The sequence below is a fragment of the Anopheles funestus genome, chromosome 2RL (genome assembly GCF_943734845.2).
Source record: "Anopheles funestus chromosome 2RL, idAnoFuneDA-416_04, whole genome shotgun sequence".
Classification (NCBI taxonomy): domain Eukaryota; kingdom Metazoa; phylum Arthropoda; class Insecta; order Diptera; family Culicidae; genus Anopheles; species Anopheles funestus.
The window spans coordinates 30824406-30847660 of NC_064598.1; the positions used below are offsets into that span (position 1 = coordinate 30824406).

General features: G+C 38.2%; 1 protein-coding gene across 4 annotated transcripts in view; it reads left to right on the forward strand.

The window, feature by feature from the left end:
- The window catches only part of LOC125765784 (calcium/calmodulin-dependent protein kinase kinase 1), a 92779-nt gene that overhangs the window by 52525 nt on the left and 16999 nt on the right, over window positions 1–23255 (forward strand). For all 4 annotated transcript variants that reach the window (XM_049431254.1, XM_049431256.1, XM_049431252.1 and 1 more), the window contains exon 3: window positions 14486–14583. The gene's annotated coding sequence lies outside the window, so the exon portion shown is untranslated. The remainder of the gene's footprint in view (window positions 1–14485; window positions 14584–23255) is intronic.

Below are 23255 nucleotides of genomic sequence, written 5' to 3' on the forward strand. Positions count from 1 at the left end.
TTTTATTTTTACTTAAAACGCAAAACACCACTTCGAGCGGCCATTTTTGAGTACGATGACCTCGTTAGGGTTGTTATGGAAAGGTGTAAGATAAGCGAAAATATAAAAGTAGTACGCCTTTTTGATGAAGCCGAGTGGTTGTACTTGTACATTAGCCAACTGAATACGATTTCTCACGCTATGGGGCTCATTAGTTCTGCAGCTAGATAAATTAAAACGTTTGCCATAGCCTTGACTTTACTTATGGTCTTTCTGTAGCGACGTTTGAAGTTACGATCTGCATTACCGCTTACCATGCCGGTACTATCGAGGATCTTTATTTGTAAAATTTGGGTGTTTTTTTGCATAACTCATCAAATTTATTAGCATCCATAATTTATCCCAAGCATCACTGTACCCATTTGCTTTACATCGCTAGAAAGCTAGCAGCTTTTCTGCTTTAATTTATTGTCATTGTTAGATTTTTCATAGCTGAAACCCGGAATTAGTGAAAACATTCAACGAGCACGGAAACATTGTACCCGAAGTGCCATAAGTCAAGCTGTGCGATGATGAAAACAGCGATAGAAACAACTTCATTTACCCCCTCATCTTACCAACATGGGTTCGCAGAGCAGCCATTGCGTGTTGGTTAGCGGCTGAAAGAATTATTACTGATTGATGTGCCTGGAAACTCAACACACAAAAAAACACACCCCCGAAATGAATGAAAACTAGAAACGCGCCTTAGCTTAAACAGCTGTGTGAAAGAAGTGACGTTTTGACTATTGATATAAAAGCAAGATGGCAAACAAAATGGCCCATTCGTAATCTTCTGTCGAGGGTCACATTGAAGGTGACAGGTTTTCTTGTGGCAGATGGTGGCACAAAGCAGCATGCTGTGAAAATAGCCACGATCGTCCCGAGGGTGGCGCCCGAGAAAGAAAGCTGCACAAGAAGCAGAATGTCACTCTTGACCCTTATTTTGTTGTAGTTGCTGCTTTCTTCCCGATCACAGCTAGGAAGCGACAAGTATTACAAATCGTCGAACGATGGTCTGTGGTAATGAATTGTGCAAGTTGCTAAAGTTGATGGTGTCATCTCCAGCAATGAGTAATAAGTAATTTACTATTTACAACCTTTCTTATTGAACCGGCGAACAAATAGACAAGCTTGACGATTTGTTTTTTTTAATTATACAACAGAGAAGCTTCTTCGAGGACATAAATATGTGATGGAAAATGTAAACCAGTTCCCACAAGTAAAAGTAAACATTCAAACCAGATTGCGTTGAAATGTTACAACAAACTTTTCAACTTAACATCGTTTGACGCTTATAGCGTGCGTCAAACTTTATCGGCTGATAATACCGGTACGCGGTTATTTTGCCCATTCCCACCCGCCAAAAACGGCCTACGAAAGGAAATGAGGAGCCCGGGACTTCATTCGCGAAGCAGCTGTCCCTGGTGCAACTTCTGCCCGGAGGGACAGAAGATTGAAATTGAAAACCAATAGCCCCATCAAACGTGCGTACAGGGAGGAAAAAAAACCCGGTGAAATATAAAAGGTCAGCGCTGCTGGCCGGCTAGATACCCGGCTGGATGAAAGTTTCCATTTTCGTGTCGTGCTTTTCTCGCTACTGTTTATGTGAAGGTTGTGCGAAAATTACACTGTCAGCTGGTGGTAGCAGCCGTGGCAAAGAGGTACAGATTGAATTTGAAGAGAAAATAAATGAAGCGCAACAGCTAGCGAACCATCAGGAGGATGATCGAAAGGAACAGCGGCGGATACAACCGAGCATCCGGTACACCGGTGGAATATTATGTCCTTTCCCACGAAAGCCTCACCCGGATGTGGCCAATACACTTTGCGGATAGGTAGCAGAAAACTCAATCATCTAAACAAAACTGTTTGCAGCTGTTCACGAGTAGTGGAATTAGATGATGCCAGCAGGAGGGATGAACTTGAGGCTGGTAGTATAGGAAATAATCAGGGTATAAAACGATATGAAATCCGGAATCCTGTTTGGTTGTTTTGACGTATTATTGGAACGTTTTAGAAGCTGACCCATCACTCGTTTAAATATTATTTTCAAAACATTATTCATCACCCAAAAACCTACATTATTCCTTACCTAGAAAATAATATTTTATGCAAATGATTCTCCCTAAACGTACTGCTGCTTAAAACGCATTAAACTCCACAAGCTCTACTTTGCCAAAAATAGAAACCATTACGTATATGGTTGCATATGAGCGAATGTTCAAAAATGATTGTTCCACTTGAATAGAGCAGATGTTAGATGGGTATTAAATTTCAACGTTATCGCCGATCGATCGAAACTGGGAAGCTCAATCTAACGCCGAAAAACGCTCGCACCCCAATGATCAAAGCCGCACAAAGCGTAGAACAAAAGGCAATAAAACGCTTTGTTGCAAAAGCTGCATGAAAAACAAAAGCAAAGCAAAAAAAAACCATCAAAATTTGTGCTCGATGAAACAGGTTGAATTATTTAGACGGTTTTTGATAACATCGCGAAACGTTAATCTCGCACGTTGCATATCGATTGCGTGCTCTGCATAATTACTGAATGGAACGCACACACATTGTGCTATTTTGCATTTTTTGCCTTTATTTGTACCGATAGCAGCTAATGCGCATTATGTATTTCCATTTCAATAAATTTACAACATATTTTGCGATTGCTAAATATTCGTGCGAAGATACGGTAGGTTTTAAAATAGCTTATAAACCGAAATCAAGCTAAAAAAATTGGAACAATTGCACAATTTTCCACAGGAAGGGGTTTACCATCGCTTCCAAAATTTGCATTTCCTCCTGCACAAATAAAATGGTACACTACAGAATCGAGGGGGGTAGTTTATTTTCATGTTGCTTCGGGGTAGAAGATAATGTGCTTAAATTACTTCATAACACTTCCTGGGCATGATCAGACAAATATACCTAACCGAAGCTCAACAAAACATGCAACAAGGTGTACATATACATGGTGGTGCTCCCACCAAGGATGGAAACAATTCGTAGCCAGTAGCCAACGCGTGTGACGAAGGGAAAATTAGTTCTAACCTTTGCACCTGGGAAAGGAAGATATAACAAAAGGTACGGGCAAAGCCGCGATAAGTCCGTTCGTAAGAAGATTAATTTAAATGTTGCATGCATGCAACTAGAATTAGTGTTGTTACGCTTTGTCTATGTGGCATTAGTATCGTCGTATACGACGTGCTGTTTGAGGTTGCGGTAAGCACAAGTAAGTGAAACGATAAAGCCTAATTGGGTGTTGTCAGGTAGACAGTGAGAATTTGCTGTAATTTATAGGCAAAACACGACGATGCAACACGATGGAACGGTTTTGGAGTAACAAAAGGGTTAGGAACAGATAGAGACGAGAGCACTTTTTGGGAAAGTATGGATTAATAAGTTTAAATACACATATATACATTGGTCATCATGACCGTTCTTTATCGAAATTAAGTTTTTTTTTTATTACAAGTTTAATTTTAAATAACCTTTTTGTCAGTGTGACACGATAATTTACATAAAGGATTAAATCATTACTAAAAATATTTACCTTCATCGGTTGACCGTATCGCACGATTAGCTTTACACAAGATCTATAGAAAAGATAATTTATGAGCAATTGCCTTGTCAGGTATAAACAGATTATCCACTTAACGTGCCCTTGTTTAAAGAATGCGTTCAGAAAAGGGTGCCGCCCGTCCCGATCCCAGCTCAATCTCTTCGACACGATGGAACGCAACAGACGCAACATAGCATAAAATGAGAAACCAAAACATAAAAAAAATCCACCCGAAAAATTTCTCAACCCGTTCATTTATCCTTTTCCTTCGTGTTCGCTTTCGCGTTTCAGTGAAGTGTGCGCCCATCAACATACTGTAAACGATGGAGCTGTCCAATAAGATTAGAAGCGTAAGTAATATGCCCCGAAGCATAAGAATAAAGTTGTTCGACGTGCGGCATCGAAACGCACGGAAGAACGCTATCTATATTCGCTGCAGCGTTGAAAATGTGGTCCCGGTAACTGGTGTACCCAGTGTATCGGGCCACACCGCTTTATGAGCTTTAAATATGCCCTTCCGGGCACGAACCGACCGAGCTATGCTGGTATAGTTTTTATTTGTGCACGTTCAGGAATTCAGCCCCGGCGGCGATAACCATTATGCCAACGCTTAAAATGGAGCCATAATTTATTATTACAAATATACGAAACTTTAGCTAAAATGGTACCGAAAAGATATACAAATATGTAAAGATGTTCAAGTACTATCGTTGGTTAACACTATCGAACTATATGTACAGTATTGTACTGTGAGTTGCACAATGTTACACGAAAAGCATATAACTTCTAATAATCCACTATTTAACGTGAGATAAAACGTCTCGATGGATACATGATTCCCTTTCGTAACCAAATATTTGGAGTAGTGATGGGTCATTCGATTCATTTCATGACTCGACCCGGAGTCGGGAAAAGCAGAATCGGAATCGACTCCGATGCGTGGGTGCAGCGGGTTCCGGCAGACTCGTAGATATAAGTAGGTTCAGTAGTTCCGAACAAAACTCGCTGCACGCATAGGCTTGCACCTACCGGAATCGTTGCACCTACTAAACCTATTGAACCTACTTCGACTCGGGTCCGACACGAACTCGTTGCACCCACGATCGAAGTCGGATGTCGGAGGTCCTACTGGACCAACTTTTATCAACAGGTCGATCCGAACCGGTTCGGATCACTTGTGGATGGCTCCGACCCAATAGGTTCGGGCCGACCCGTCCATCACTAATTTGGAGTTAAAGTTGCCTTATCCACGGAGAAAGTTATTGATCAGGATGGCATCTGTTACGAACAATAGTGCCCCTTAAAAAAAACATTTCATTCTTAACACGTACTTCAGACACGTTCCAACGATTTCACAACTCTGCATCGGAAAATGTGATAAAGAATTTGTAAAATAATAGCCTAAGCAGTTGGGTTGGGATATAGGTGATATTGTAATGATTTCTTTGTTAAATAACATCGATAGAAAGGAAATAATGAACGATTATTGCTTATATGTTTTTGAATTTCTGCTCAAGAAAGACTTTTGTTTTGCATAATAAAAGTCATTTTAAATATTTTTTTATTTTCACCTGAAAAATAATGACAATCATAGTTTCCCGCTTTACATCTTATCGGTCGGTGTTATATTGAAAATATAGTTAAATGTCATTGAATAAACTGAAGCATTCATTTGTTTCAAGCTGTTTGTCGGTTTCTACCATTATATCACAACATCATCAACATTACACCAATGTCAAACCAGTACCAGAGTATCTCATAACAGTGCTTGTGCTTAGTTAAAAGTCTCATCGTCAACTGCACTCTCATCAATGGCTCTTCCAGGTTGGGGGGATTCCAGTTCAAAACCCAAAACCCAGACCCAGCAAACAAGTACAGCTGCAATCCATTGCCGGGAATGACCTTTTGCTATACCGTCCAGCAGACATCACTGAGAAGTGATCTGTTTTACGAGAACGACCAGGATGAAGTACGAGTTTGAGTGCGAATTTCTCAAGCATCTCCATACTGTTGTCGTCTGTTGTCGATTCCACAAGCAACGAAAACACAAACTCAAGTACTTGTTCTAGTGTCACATTCAGATGAGTATCTGGTTAGGCAGACTTTATGCGAGATTTTAGCACTAATATTTTCGTTAATTAATACTAAATCAGTAATTAATAATTCACATGATAAGTTAAAATAGATATGAAAGTTAATACTAAAGATATCTAAAGAAACTTTCTCAAGTTAATCCAGATGATTTAGTAGCCCAACACGAAGATTCTATAAAACCAGAAACCTTTTATAGCACTAAATTCCCCTTGTTCCGCTGTCACCCTGTTACAATGACTTAGTTATTACGAATGACTGTCTCAACAAATTAAACAGTAATACCCACGCTTGTAAATCTAAAGTAAATTATGAGTTTTTGCTCCATTTGAATAGCCTCTTGAATTTCCCAACCCGCCGGGAGCATGTTTATAACGGCACGAAGGGAATGTAAAAATTAGGTCAAGGCCAATTTCATTAACCGTGTACCAGGAACGGTAACTATGGGCCAAGGTTGCCCCGTACCAAAACAAGTAAGCATTTCCGGTACGTTGTTAGCTAGTTTGCATCCTTCACCATCAGATATTCCGTGTCTTGATTCGTTTTCTTGTTGACTCCATAAGCAATGGTTGTTGTTAATAATTTGGATTCTTTCACCTGTTCGGTTATAGCACCCCTTCCAGGAAATATCAATAAGGATATTCAGACATTACAATAACATTCAACCTATAGCCTCTTGGAGTATCAGCGTTGTAGAAAGTAGAAATGTGCAAAGTGAGTAAGAATGAGATAGTGAGTTGAAACGTTGTCTTGAACGAGTTTCGTTCACTCACCACGAGGAGTTTTAGTGACTCTTTTTTCACTTACTCATGCATTACTATTATAGCCTTACCTTTTTTGAGTAATTTAGCAAAATTTAAAAAAATCATTTATTTTAATGCCAATTGGTTGAAATAAGGTTCTTTTCACTCAAATAATACTTTAAATTAAAAAGAGAATAAAAAATAATAAAAAAATAAAAAACTTTGAAAAATTTGAAAATTTACTAAGGTTCATTTTTGCACCAAGTTTTGCATATAACTCGGTCGGTATCCAACGGATCGCCAATTTTTAACCTGTGGTCGATAGATGGCACCAATGGCTACATTTTCTTCTTGGACAGCCATGCCCTCAGGTGTCCGTGCCGGAAGTTATTCGAGGAAACAAGTTCCATGCCCTGTTTGAGAAAACCTACAATTTTCCTCATTTTTGCGCCAAGTTTTGGCTATATCTCGGTCAGTATCCAACGGATCTCCAATCCTTAACCTGTGGTCGATAGATGGCACCAATGACTACATTTTCTTCTTGGACGGCCATACCCTCAGATGTCTGTACCAGAAGTTATTCGAGGAACCAAGTTCCTTACCCTGTTTGAGAAAATGTAAAATTTTCCTCATTTTTCAGCAATTTAGCAAAATTTATAAATGTGATATATTTAAATGCGAATTTGTGGCAATAAGTTTCTTTTCACTCAAATAATGTTTTAAATTAAAAAAAGAATAAAAAATCGGAAATAAATAGAAAAAAAAAATTCAAATCGAAAATTTTATAAGGCTTACCCCTTGCGTTTTTTTTTGAGAAATTTTGCAAAAAAAATTAAATTGATTTATTTTAATGCCAATTGATTGAAAAAAGTTTCTTTTCACTCAAATAATGTTTTAAACAAAAAAAAAAGGATAAAAAGTTATAAAAAAATACAAAAAATTATAAAAAATTGAAAATTTCATAAGGTTATAGCCTTATAAATGACTTATACGTTTATGCCGGGTTTTTTTATGTTTCCGTAATGAGTCGTTAAACGAGCTGACTCCTAATAACGACTCATTCACTCTGAGTTGAATCACTAAAAAGAGTTGTTATTCTCATCTCTAGTAGAAAGTAGTTTAAAGAGGTTAGAGGCGCGTACTGATTGTGACCATAAAATCTCTTGGATTGATCAACCGTTGTTCAATTTTGATAAAAAAAAAAACTGCTAAATAACATGAATAAATCTCTAAACTATCTTTATCTACTGCATACATCATACATACCAATGTCAAACATGTCATCTGGTATTTTATCGTGTTAAAAAATACACTAAAACCACAACCCACAATGTGTATTGATAGCCAATATCGGTTAGTGGTACATGGAGCGATTGTTTGTTTGCTGACCACATTGTTGCCCGACAGTGAATTGTGCTAATTTACACCGCACGTTGACCATTAACAGCACACCTAAGTGTTAAATCAATTAGTGGTGGTTTTCAAACATTTTTGTTTAGCATTCATTTTATTACCTTGCTGTACGAAAGTGTGTGGAACAGAACACCATAGATCGGATAGTTTAACAGCAAGAAATTGTCCTTTATGAAACATACAAATATGTTGCATTTTGTTTAAACGTAATATTTGGAGTTTAGGGACATTATCAGGAAAGCAAAAATAGATTATAAAATTTTCTGAAAAAACAACTTATTTAAATTATTATTATCATTATCTTCTATTAGTGAGTTGTTATAAAATGATTAGTAGTTGGTATACTTCTTTATCTTGTTACGAATTATTAAAGTTGACATTTGTCATAACTTCAACCCTCTCCGCATGATGGTTGTAATGTTCGCGTGTCACCAATTGCCTGTTCGATAGGTACCGTCGCGCATGGGTTTGACCTTCACGTTCAGCACTTTTTATTGTTTAGCTTGCGAGTGGTCTAATCTTGATCTTGATCTTGTCCGTACGAGAAATGCCAGCGGAAACACGGCAAGCTGATAGGTAGCGTAATTTCACGTGACCTACGACAACGGTCACGATCTGGCTAATATGATGATGGCTGAATAGATGATTTGAAAAATTTGTTTCTCCCCCACCCCTGGCTCAGTTATAACATCATCCACTGAAGCGTTTTGACAGAAACGACCAACTGACGGATAGTTGACACAAATACGATCAGAGATTAGTGTGAGATTGTTTATCATTAGCGTGCATACTCTTGTCATTTGAACGTTTTTTTAAATGATCTGTCATAGATTTAGTTTCGTTTATGAAAAGAAACAAAACAGGTTGTAATAATTTCTGAATCTTTTTGCAACTAATTCATGATGATCATGTTGATCATGTCTGATAAAGCTTTAATAAATGGTCGGTGTATTACATTATCAGTTTTTTAATATTTTAATATCTAGACTATAAACTATCTGCATTACTATAAAAACAAAAAAATATTAAAAAGCGGCTTAGATTCAAATGAACCTGACGATACTTTAGTAGTTTGTTTTTCCACACAATAACATCGTCAACTTTGGCTATAAAATGTTAATCTTAAATTAATTTATCAAATATAGTACTGGATTTTCTAATGTTTATCTTGACCACTTTCAGACATAGCCATGGCATAATATTTTGAACCTATTTTAAATAAAAAAAAAGGTAAATCGATTTATTCAGCAAAAAAAAAGCATACGTTCATTTTATTCACTACAATAATCATCTACCATCTGTCGTTATCGTGCCAATACGCCATCATGCGGCTAATCTTTGTCACCCACGTACTGGAAGTAATTTTCCGTTTGTGATTGTGTGTCTAGCAGTAACGCGTATTCCATTCCGTTTTTTTTGTTGCCCCGAACAGACGATTTATAAATGCTCTACGACACGAATTTAGCTCTAGCCCTTCGTTGGGTCCATACCAGATGGCACAACAAAAAAAGGGGAAAAAGAAAAACCCTCACCCACACAACTGTGGTTGAACTTCACACCATTCACATTGGTGGTTATTGGTGGCCATATTTTCCCTTTCATTTACTTGCCGGGAACCATGACCTCCGGATGTACGATGCCGTCGAAGAGAGGAAGTGAACCGACCGGGGTGTAGTTTATGAAACGGTACACGAGCTTTCCGAACTACTGCTTTCCACGCTCATTTGCAAACCATAGCAACGGTCTTAGGGTTGGCTAATCAGAAGCATGGCGAAATTTTATACGTTGCGTGACACCACTCACACAACCGGAAACCGCGGTAATGTCCGATAGAAAAGAGTTCTTAGCAAATTCGTGTCGCACTTCCTGGGCAGGGTAAGAAAAACTTTCCTTCTTAAACAATAATCATCTGTTACGTTCCGTAGTAAATGGTAAAATCAAAAGACAGTGGAAACTTTGTCGTCTGCTCCGATGCCAACGGAAAAGCTGGTGATTGCATATAGATTGGTTGGTGCAGTTGGTTATTATTTTTTGTTGCGGTCCACGCCTAATAATCACGCCCTGTCGAATCACTCGGTTACCTCGGCAGTTTTGTCGTTGTAACTTTTTCCAGCAAAAGCAAGCAGCTTTTCTTAAGTTGTCTACTGTCTGCACATAATAGTTGGGAAGGTGACGGAAAGTTAGGAACCGTGCGACTTCTTCCGACCAGATGGTTGTGCAAAAGCACACACACAATAGAGCGTTGCGAAAGGTGAAACGCGTACAATATCAGCGTTCGCACTGACAAAAGCTGTCCCGCGGGAATCGCAAAAAGGAACCGGAACCAATCAACCAAAGGGGGAGGGAGGTGACTATAGAATGACAGTAGTACACAGCTGCAGGGAAGACGAATTCAATAAGGGTGCAAAAGCTAAAAATAGAAGTTCGATTTGACTTCCGCAGGATCCGGCTGGTTTAGTAGTTTTGGCTGAAGTTCATTTCCGGTTGGATCGGTTCGAATAAAGATATGTAACGGAGAGTTCTCTTGTTTCAATGGGCCCTTCCGCATGGTTGACAATTGGTACCGGCGATATGGGATGAATGAAAACGAGTGATCTGATAAAAGGGGAATGAAAGTTGAAAGTAAAATGACAGTAAAATGAAGAAGTAAAAAAAGCGATAAGACAAACTTTGTACCCTGGAGTTGAAGTTTTTAAACAAGGAAATTTCTTCCTTGAGGAGTGGTTCGTTAAAATAAATAAACTTAACAAATAAATACGAGTTAACTAAATGAGAGTTTAGTACTTTAAACTACAATTGTTAGCAGTACAACTTAGCAGTTCAATTTATACAAAGAAAAAACTGTGAATTTAATTTTCTTTATAATCTACATGTAACATTACCATACAACATCTATCCATCTATCTATGGACTTGATGATAATGGCCCTATTAATTCTGAACATAAACTTACACTTGAAGGAACCGTTTATGATACGCGTTAAAGCTTTAGGCCCTCGAGTTTACTGTCCAATTAGAATTTTTAAAAGTTGCATCAGGCATTATAACAGCAGTGCTCTGTTTGTCGATTTGCTGTAGATCAGTGATGTCAAACTCCTTTTGGCTTGTGGGCCGGTTTGCAAACAAAAAAGATCTTGCGGGCCAACTTTAAAATTATCACTTCTGTGTTGTAAAACCTACCTGACTACTTACTTCAATACAATTACAGTGTCAATTGAAGCCGCCAAAATCATTCACTTGTTGGGCGCAAAATCGTGGAGAAGTCGGAAGGAAATAAAACTCAATAGTTGTGCGGATTTCAAGAGGAATTGAAAAGCGTGTTAAGTATGAAAAGAGTACACACATGAAATACAAATTATTTCTCAATTTTCCAAGCTACACCTCAATTAAAGCCGAATAATAATCGATGTTCTCCTTATTCCTTTGCGGGCCAGATTCAAAGACCTCGGCCCATGTTTGACAAGTCTACTATAGATAATCTCGTAAAAAATAGAGGTTTATTGGTATATTAAAAATAGAGGTAATTTTTTTTTATTGTTTTATTTTTTTGCTTGTTAAGAACGGCCATGCCGTATCAAGACTTATTTTACCTCATATCAGGATCGTCAGTCCTTGGTCCGGATGGGATTTGATCCCCAGTCCTGTCGTGTGGACCGACGCCGTTTATCACATACACCGGTGATATTTTTTATGTTACAAAGTCACAACAAACTGTTTTATGATCTTGCAACATTTTCTAGGCGATATATCTTTGACAAGAGCTTTAAACGAAGAACGAATATTTTATGTTTAGTCAACTAATCGTTTGCTAAAACTAATTTTGTTTTTCGTTCATTTTAACAATGTTTTGTTTAAGAGCGTTTGGTCTGAGGCTTCCAGATGTGTTTACAACTGTTGTGCAATATGCAATGCAATATTCCAAGATTTTTTTCGCCAAAACTTTCCTAAAAACTGCCCATACATAGTCGAAATAATTCTATCATCGGTAATGTGATAGTTGTTGCCTACTTTACAACATAGTTTTCTTGTGAAATTCCCAACAAGAACTCATGGATGATATCTGACACATTCCTTCGCTATCCGTTACTCGTTTAAAAGTTTCGGAAGAAGTAAATTTAATCATACTTGCAAATTGTGATGCCTAAGCTTTCACTGTCAAAAACTTTTGCTATACTTCCTGGTCAGCACAGCTGGAGCGTAGGAACGATTCCCACGATACAGGTGCCTCAACTATCAACCCGACCGGCAAACAAACAACTGTTGTATGGCCACGGAACATAAAATATGAACTGCAACTCGGCTTCCACCGAGTGTGGTTTAGGCAATGGGTGGGGTTTGAAAAAAAAAAACATTGATTGTGTAGTCCAATTTCGGTACAGACAAAAAGACCCGCTTTAAAACTTTCTTCTCGTTGACCATCTTGGAAAGTTTGATAGAAACGAATTTATTAGTATACTCTTCGTGCTTCTGCTTGGAAAATGTTTTTTGGGAGAAACTTCTGCTTGGGTAATAATTAGTTTTGGCTGGGTGATTTTGCATTCGGCAAAGTTTAGCATTGTGGAACTTTTAAGCCCTTGTGGCCAAATTGAAATGGTATGATATATTTTTACCTGTGCAAACACTACACATGTGATGGATAAGTAATACATCTTCAGAGTGGTTCGTTTTGGAGTTAAAACTCATTAGAAAGTATGCGAAATTCTCGAATCAAGAAAACTTACTCGAAACTCATAATGCATATTCTGAAGAAGCATGTTCAGATTATGTTCAGAAGGAGGAAAATTTATTGCACGTAAATATTTGCACAATCTTAATATCAATGCCTACATAAAAATAATAAAAATAGTTGTTTACAACCTTGGAATCCATCGAAAAGCATATTTTCCTCTAGTACATAGTCGTTATTTTAAAGTAAGCCAAAGGGTCTGTTTTTATGTGCCACTCTTCAGTACCTCGTTGCGAGGTCTGTAAGTATGCTCGGAACGGAAATGTATGTGGCAGCTGGGTTCGGGCATATATTCGACTGCTTTTACGGTTAACTGACGGCTACGAGTTATGGACGGTAAATACGTACTCTGTTTGCGTAGCAGTAAATCATTCTAACATTGTTAAATATTGTAGAGTGCTGCACACAGTAAGCCGGAAGGAATCGCGGCATCGGTACCAAAGCGCAGTACTCTCTCGCCAATGTTTCAGTTAGAAGGAGCACATAACGAGCTGCTTGCTTGCCAGTAGTGAAAGCTTGCGGTCCGGTAGCACAAACATTTCGGTTACCAATGTTGGTTGGGAAAATTTGAGGTAATAAAGACGTAGCACAATATCTAAGCTTCCTCATGCTCAGCCATCGCGAACATGTCGGATTTGTGGTGGCAGTGTTTGCTTTATAATGCGATGTTGCTGAACGGTTCACGAAAGGAGTTCCTTTAAGCAATCCATTTAGTTTTAGCATGATATGTGAGCTACTAAATGTTAATGTTGGTAGGAAATTTTAGTTTCTCTTTTTTTAAGTTAACGGTATTTAATAGCACCGTTAGTAGGGGTTGGAAAAGAATTATAATGACAGAAATTTTAAAATAATTATGAACATTACTAAACCACTTCTTTTGCGACCAAACTAACGATAACGAAACAGCTGCATTCATCTAAAATTCCCAAAGTGTCGTACGACAAGCACTATAAAACTTTTCAAGTGTATTGATGTGCAAACCACCAAAGGTTGACGATCGGAAAACTCGGTCAACCACTAATATTTTTTCGATCCCAAAACGCATCTTTCTGCTGGTGGTACGAATAACTTTTACATGCTGACTGAAAGTTTAACAAGCCGTGCAGCAACAAAACCAACACGACCAGACTCATGGTTCACTGGAAAAATTCGACGCAAAAAAAGAGGCGACGTTCATATCTTAAAACGGAAATGAAAAAAAAAACATAGCACTTGAAACCCATCCAGAAGAGATGCTCTAATGTTTAGACATATCAGACCATCGTTCAGCGCGAGTGTAGCTTCGGTACGATAGTCCACAAAGCGAACGGACGGATGATTTTTATTTGCGTTTAAGGTTAAGCTTTGTGGATTTCAACAATCTTTTTGTTACCCACATCCTATAGCTCGTCCCCATCCGTCCTCTGTCTCGATAGCGATGTTCTTCGAATAGTGCTTTAATGCGCTTGAGTGGTTATGATATATTTAGAGGAAAATTGCAATACTTGTGCAAAGGAATGAATTTTCTAGTTTGATTTCGATTACACAAAATAATGGTAGGTTACATGGATTAGCAAAAGGTGGTGACCCCGCCCGGTTTCACACGACAGGATGAGTTATCAAATCCCATCCAGAACGTCCTTCCGTAGCAAGGAGTGACTATCCGGATATGTGATAAAACAAGGCTAGTAAACCAGAAATAGCCGGCATGACCTTAAAGGTCGATAAGCCAAGAACAAAATTTTAAAATCTTGAAAATTTAAGAAAACATCTTCATCATCTGTGTCAAGTATAAGTTTGACCAAAAAAGATGTCTTCTTGAAAGATAGCAAAAATCTAAAATAGGTATTTTTCGACGAAATCTCAGCATTTTCCGAAGAAAAGCTGGAAGCGAGCTTATCATTTCACATTGGCATAGTAAAAACTTATTTAATAAATAAATTATTTTTACTTGCAGATAACCTCAATCATTTGATGCTCATGGGAAAAGCAAAGCTCAAAGTATCTAAGCCGAGAAAGCTGCAATAGACGTAGACGAGTTTTTGGGAAACTGAGGTAGGTATTGTTGTTGATCATTTGCATTTTAACACTGTTTATGCAAACCTTAAAACAAATAATTAAGCATACATACCGCATCATGAGTCTCGTGGCTGAAACTGCATAAAATGAATATAGGATTCGTATATTAAATCTACAGCACATATACTACGATACACAGATATCCATGCATGGACATACCCGTTATTTGTCGCGAACTTTACCGTACGCCTGTTCCAATGTTGGTCAAGTACCCAGTACCAGTACTAACGGGTGGTCATCGTGGTCATATTGTGGGCGTAATATCTGCTCAATGTTTATCAATCTTCTGCATGCGTAGCGTCGTGAAGCCTTCTTGGAAAAGCACCAGTCTGCCTTACCGAACCTGTGCTGTTGTCCAAATTGGAGGATGCTTCGTTGAGGTTATGCCCGTAGGCCAAAAACCGATACACACACAGCGATGGCGATTTGTGAACCAAGAGACGTCTGACAAAAGTGGGAAAACCGCTCGGAAGGAATGGATTCACATCCTACGGTTTGTTGCGTTAATTATGCATGCCTGTCGAATGGCATGGCAAATATGTTTATCGACACTATGCTGCCTTATCCCCCCACCGCCCCCCGTTCCCTGAGCACATAGTTTGAGTGGTACCAGAAATGAGTACAAATTATGCGACAATCGTTGTCAGCTCAAACCGAACCAAAAAGCTTGTTAGTGGTGGCGTTCTCGCTGGTGGTACGAAATGTATCATTGATGTACATATCACAGTCACGTAATAGTGTGTATCGCCTACGCCTCACATTGATATGGAGGCAAGCTGTAATCTGCAAGATGAAACGAAAGGTTTCCGTTCATGCCTCTAATACGCAAAAGGAAACCATAATTATGGTTGGTTAAAGCTATTGAAATGGATGTGTGAGGGATTTACATTGTGTTGGTGTAAGGTAAGTACAAAAGGAGCTTTCATTAATGGGGTTTTTGATATTAAAGATTTCTGTTAATTGTAATGTGGTTATAGTATTATTAGAATTACAACATTTGATTGAAAGACACAGTAAGATCGTTCTAGATTTTCATAAGTACTCAAACTAAATAGCAGCTGTTTACATATATGGAAGAAATATATTTTATGAAACAGTACAATCCGGAACATGTTTTTTCCCAAATCCTCTAATCATGGTGATGAACCGTTCAGTAGAACAACGATGCTTTACGGGTAGACTCTTTAGTAGTTTTAAGATTTTGGAGTTTTACTAAGTTTTAGATTTAAGTTTCTTATAAAATAAGACATTATTTTTTTTTGTTCTTCAGGACGGCTGGGTCGTATCAAACAATTAGGATTAGGACATTATTTAAAGCAGATCTTAGGCAGCAAGAAAAATGTACAGGAAACACACAGAATTTTTTTTACATTTTAATGCAAATGAATGAATTCGAATCGATCGGAACTCAAAAGGTAAGCAATTTTTCTCAATCAGAAAAGTTCCTCCAAACAATATATGTATCAATAGTTTAACACACATCTAAAATTAAAAACAAAATCAATAGGAAACACTTTGTGCGCATATTTTCCTTAAAACATACAATTATTTGCATTTACTAGTGGTAATGCAATTTTCAGTCACACGCATTCCCACACGCTACTGCAAAGACCACCGTAATAATAAAAAAATGTCACGCATCTTGATATCTTCCTGTTTTGCCCGCTTCAGAAACGAAAGCAGTCTCATAAATTGGTCGCACACTGCAAAACACTTAACGCTCCGGAGATTCCGACTGGCCGGAGAGTGAGCTGCAAAACGTCGATGATTCTTCGACCCGCGGACTGGTTAATCCGGTTTAGCTAAGCGAAGGCGACCCTACCTTTGCCGTCGCCGTGAGATCGCGTGCTGTCGACTGGTCGAAACGTCGATGCATCGACACATCACGAACTGTGGCCGATCGAGTGAAGTGACTGGGCGACGATCGTCGCCAATTCACCACCTGAATCTGCCACCAGTGTAACTCGCGCCCAGTGCACGAAATCTGTCACACACCGAAGGAACGGATGTGCAATGTGCAGTTAGGTTGAAAACGGACGACACGCACCGACGATCGTACGGAAGGAAAGGGCTGCGAACTGCATTGACGGTGGCCTCAGATGCGCTTAATCTTAATTGAAATCTAAAGCAGTGCACTTTTGTTGTCACGCACGGATGATAGAAGCTTTACCTTTTTGCCATGCTGCTCGGCGACGGAGTATCGTTTCTACTGACGATTGTCGTAAACATGCACCCGACAGATATGCTGCTGATGGTGCCGTAAGCTTTACGCAAAAACGGGGGGTACGCATGATCTAGTGGTTCAGTTTCGAGCGGTCAGTCATCTGTTTGAAAGTGATTTAAATTTACATTTTGCCCATAAAAAGCAGGATGAACATTGTAAAAGAATCGGTAAGTGTTTTCGCCGCAGGTTTCCCGGATTCGCAGTGTGTTGAACTATTATTTGCTTCCCGACGTGAATCAATACACAAGCCAATTAATCTACTAAGCTACACTTAACCTGGGACATTGATCTGTTTACATTAGCTTAAACAGTACAAAGAAATTAAAAACAAAATCAAACGATCAAAAAGAGACAAAAAGGAATATAATTATGACATCTACGTACGTTTTCGTACCGCTGTCATTGCCGTTGTTGCCGCCACAGAGATATTATGACACATAAGCTCTTGATCAGTGTGCCATTGGTTGATTGAAATGGCCGCACAGGCTGGTAATTAGCCATTCGCGCGACCATTGATGGCCGACAAGATGATGCGCGAGGTACGTTTTATGATTCCACTCAAGTTTGCGGCCGGTCAATTCCGGTTGGTCGCTCGATGGCAGGTGCAATCGAACGAGGAGGTGTGACTCATGAATGCAATTGCAATCACATGCAATTACCCGTTGCACTGCGGTCGTTGAACATAAATTGCTAAGCAATGAAGCATCATCATCCAGCATAAACGGTATTCGTCAAGTGATAATAGAGACACCACAGACATGATCGCATGTGGCATGATTCGTAGCTAATTGTTCTTTTATTATTCCACACGCAATGTATCGCTTGCTGAATGGTTTGATGACATTCTATGCAGGTGTCTGATAGTGAAAGAATTTCGTTTCGGTGATTGCCGAAGTATGACAGGATGAAGGATTTAAATGTAAATTTATCTTTTGTATCATAGCTAGCAAGATTTGCAAATATTTTCTCATGCCTGTTTATGTAAACATCGTGTATAGACCCCGAGGGATAAATCAGTTAGATAAAATAAAACCAAAAAAAAACTAACACAAATAGACACATGAATGAAGGAGGGAATGGGAAGTCGAAGCGGCCCAGGGCACAGAAATTAAATGATCACTTTTCGTACCTTGTGACGGATTAATTACACACCCTTTGCGACTAAGAGTTTGTGTTTAATCCGTGTATGGCTGGCGGGTATGAATAAATCGTTCCTCTCTCCGTGTGGCCATTCGGTGCTACATTATTCGAAAGGCTTTGCAACATTTTAATGCCAAGTCTTTCCAAGCTGGTGGTGGAATACACGAATGCAGCGTACGATGTGAAAAGTAGTGCCAGTGTCTTATGTTCGCATAATTGATTTACCGAACGCCGTTGCAAATTTCGCTGTCAATGTTTGTATTAACAAACCGGAGGGCGTGATCGTGATGATTGTTGTTAGATATTAATTAGCAAATCCAACCAGCTTCACTAGCCGGCAGGCATCATCATGGCAAAGGTTTAATAGTATGTTTCAATAAACTCGATCGTGCAAGTAGTGTATAATAAATGTTTCGGTATTTTTATTGCTTCCTTTTAAGCCGCAAAGAGTGTTCGACTTTTTATTCGACTTTCCTTTAAAAACGCCCTTGCCAAAAATGATATTTGAAATTTGATGTCTTGCAATTAAGTAACAAACTTCAGATTTTTTTTTGAAACGTGGAAAAAACAACATTTCAGCTGAAACGGATTTTGAACAGTAGCATGCTAGCATAATATTATGTTTCTTCGACGAAAATCACTGTAATGCCATAACAGAGTACGTTCCAAGTGCTTGATGCTTACAAAGAGTTTTGAAAGCAACATTCTTTGGAAACATTTTCTATTTTTTGCCTTACTCCCCCCTTAGTACTGCACGGCCAGCTCGGCGGATATTTAATCATTTTACACATACTTCAAATCGCTGCAGAACGGCAAGCTAAAGAACGCCCGCATAACTGACATAATTTTACTTTGACGTGAAATGTAAGCTTAGAAGAGTTGTTATGCTCGAATAATGTGCACTTTTTTCTCCCACCCCGTTTTTTCATGCGATGGGTCTATTTCAATGGAAAGGAAGTTTGTCTTTTGCTTTTAATAATGTTGTTCACTGCATTGAATTTTCATGATGAAGCCTAATGGATTCGTTGGTACGCTTATTATTATGTGCTTGATTTGACTAATTGAACAAATTCTCCGATTCGCAAAACTCACACACTTTTGGGAAGAACTGAACAGTACGTATTTTATTCAGGAGGTTTGTTATTGCTTTATCTAATAATGCTATCAAAATGCTACCAAAAATGATCGACAATCGATGCAGCACAGCAATAAAACAATTGAATGTACAATACCGATCATTGGAATTTTATGCGAATATGTTTTTATTTAATTATTCTACGGTGAAAGTAACACTTTGTTTTCAAAATAGTAACAAACTAGGTATAATAGAATAGCTTAAAGAATTATTTGTTGTGGTTAAATGTGATGTGCGGTTGAATATTTTGTTGAAAATGGCTTCTAATTAAATCATATCAATTATTCAATAGAATTTGTAATTGTTTTCTTTAAAGGGAATAAAATATAAATAAATATAGCCATAAATATACCATAGTAGTTGTTATAAATACAGTGAATTTAGTAGCAAGAGCTAATAGGTGAGGAAAATAATCATTTTTTCCTTTCCATTAATAATCACCAGCATTTAAAACAATCGTCAATGTTGTTAGATGAGAATAATGTTATTTGGTTGATAATTAAAAAACAGTCCTGTTATCTTGCGGCCATATTTGCTACTGGGCCGTATCTTATAATATCACCATCATCGCGAAACATTTTGTTAACAAAGAATGAATATTAGGCTGTGTTGAAAAAAAAAGAAAAATTTACAAAACCATTTTACGGAAGGCCTAACCTGACCTTGTACATACAGCCAGTCCGCAAGTTACACTATTACAGCAGATCGCGGAGATCCTGAAAATTGTTTCAAATTGACAATTATATAATCGACTTCCTTATCGGATCGTAATACATTCCGCTTGTTGGGCATTTTTTTAATGGAAAACAATATCAAATATTATTGTTAAATTGATTGAATTTAATTAGAAAATATTATCAAAAGAAAAAAAAATAATTTGCCTTTATGTTGTGCTATAAAACCGTTTAGCGATAATAATTTTAAAATCTCCGTATCTGCGAATATTCGAATAAGAGATGTCGTGTATTTCGGAGACTACTGGTAATAAAATAATAGTATTATACAAGTTTCACATTATACATACGAACACAAGGTATACTTAGCTATTTAAAATTATTGTAATTAATTAAAGGAGACGCCTGGTGTTTTATATGAATTAACTATATATATGTATATATATCTCTCTCTCTTGTTGACTTAACGACCTCTTGGGTCATCCTGTCTATGTCTGGCTTAGTACAGTTATTTTTAACACGTAATCGGATAGTTCTTGCTACGGAGAGGCGCTCTGGATGAGATTTGACACCCGGTCATTTCGCGTGGAACTGGCGCCATTTATCACATAAACCAGCCACTGGAGGAATTAAAAATGTTTATAATATAATTAAAATGAAAATGGGGCGGCCTGGTAGTGCATGTGATAAACGGCGCCCGTCCACACGGCAGGACCGGGTTCAAATCCCATCCGGATCGTCCCCCCGTAGCAAAGGACTGACTATCCTGCTACGTGGTAAAATAAGTCTTGATACGGCCAGGCCGTTCTAAGCGAGCAAAAAAAAAAAAAAATAAAATGAAAATAGGAAACAAAAATTAGAATTTATCATTGTCTCGATAGTTCCCGGCTTGAAGAGTAAAAATATCGTTTGAAAGTTTACATTTATTGTTAAAACTGCTGTCGTTAACACCGTTATTTTCCATGAAACCAAGCTGTTATATTTGAATGTTTTCAAATGAAAAAATAAAACCAGACGTTACGATCTAAACACACGCATAATTGTATCAGTGTGGCAGAAATGGGCAGTTGAATTTTATGGTTCCAATTCATGGTGGGATTTTGCATAATTTGCCATGTTTCCCAACAGTGGCAGCTACAGTGGAACACCTACACGGGACGGGACCGAATGTTGAGTGGTTTCACTTTAAATTTCAAATTACACCCAAAATAAAAGCAACCATAACCACCTAAAAACAAAACTACTACATAACCTAACTATTACGAATGGAAATAAGTGCTTTAGACAGCGCATAGTTTTGCGGGTTTGGAATAAATTTGTCCGCTCGATGCGAATACCAACAGCAGGTGCTATACAAGTCAAGTGATGTCGGATGGAAATACCCCGGTAAGCTGCACGGTAAGGTCACCCCATCAGTGCTGACCCAAACCAACCCACACGGTCGATAAAACATTCCTTTGCGTGTCGACCGAGGGCTAAAAGAATGATTTCTGATTAAAGTGGTCAAAAGTAGTGAATCACACACGCACAACAAAATCACCTAGAAAAAAAGGCCAATCCGATGAAAGTATACACTTTCTTCCGTTTTTTTGGGTGAACAAAAAAAAGTGAATGAAGAGTTCGCAATCTCCTTCCGATCAACTCTCGGAGGTCACATTGAACGTGACAGGTCTCTTATATGGTTCAAGGATCGGTAAAGGGTGTACCGCCGAGAAAGAAGCTTTCGTAAAAGGTGCCCAAACGAAGGGTAAAAGCATTCACCAAAGAAAAAAAAAGCCCGAAACACCCATTACCCGTGTCGGTTTTAGCAACAAAGCAAAACACAAAAAACGGTAAAGCCAATTGCATGCTTGCAGGAAACGAAGACGGAAGAGGGCACATGCTTGGGGCCGGTGTAGTCCGATGGCAATCTATTTTAATAAGTGAAACATAATTTGCTGATTCCGAACCTTATTTGCTACCGACGATATGAAAGCGTTGCTGCGACGGAACTGGTATTGGGATGGAGATTGTGAAAAGGCACATGGGCGGTGGTCAGCACAATTCGAGGAAAACTAACAGTGTGGTGCGTAATTTCACGAGAAAATGTCCTTGAATTGTAGGAACGAAAATAGCGAGTTTCTGTCGCTTTTCTTTTATTTTCCATTCCAACATTTAAGCGTTAACGATTCACTGAAATATTTTAGTTATTTTATGAACTTTTATGAACACATGTTCCGCATAATTTACATAATCAAACAATTTTTATTATGAATTATTTCATCAATCATGTGCTATCATCATGTAGCTTAAATTATTCCACTTCCAGTGACCTTTGCAAATATGCAAGTGCGTCTCTTTATAGCTTAGTTCGAGGAATTTTATGCTCGCCCGGGAGTTTGAATAGTGATACCAACGTTATACTGTAGCCTGTATGGGTGTGTATGGGTTAACCCACGCTTTATTATGAGAACCATGTTATGCTTCAGTGTGTAAACATTTCTCAGAATTTAGATTAGAATTTGAGTTTTTGCCGAAATGCTTCCCAAAAAAAAACCCCCAGCAAAAGCTTACGGTGAACAACGACAAATTTGTCAGTTTAGCAAACTTGTGCTAGCCATTTTTTCTGTTCCCACAATGCGTCTTTATGCGACGAACAATACGTTTTGTGAAAGATTTTTCTTCACAAAGCACCTACACAAATTTTTCTTTATTGCTTGCCTTGTGGAGTTGGGCTCAGTTCGCTTTTCTGTGTGGTTTAAATTTTCAGGACTATTGTTAATATTTTTTAATTGAATTTATTTGCAGCAATTATTTAAAAAAGAAACATGAGTGCAGTTGACAAAATTCCGTATGTAGCTTTTTGTACAGTTTTAAATATTGATAAGATTTACTCTCCTTTAACGAAGTGTGATGTCTACCTAATAAGTAATGCTCTTTTTTAACTTACTATACTTTTATTACGTAGACGGAAATTAAATCATTTGGAAATGTCAAATACGTTCTTTTAAAATCACAAACCGCCGGTGCTAGCAATCAAACATTTCGATCACAATCAAATCCAATTAACAACGCTTTAAATGCATGACCACCAATAATATGATGGGGATAAGAGCAAAGCTCACACTGTCCATCAATTACTGAGCATTCTTTCAACTTTAGCAAAAAAAAACAGTGACATAATTAGAAAACTGGACACAATTACTCAGCAACAGTGGGACCACAATTTGCCCCATGATTAAAATCACATTAACGCCAACTTCTGTTGGTTTCACGTGTCAACCACCACATATTGCGTCGCATTCTCGCATCTTCTCGTCAATACATTTGCTATTTTTGCTTTGCTTTTGGTTCACAAAAGTGTACAGTTTTTAAAAAAATCGGTTTGAAGTAAGCATTTTCAGCATTTCACCCCCCGGTCAGCTTCACTCTTTGGACCTGTTTGTGTGGAAAAGTTTGTTCAATTAAGTTTCTTTAGCTGTGCCGTGCTATAATT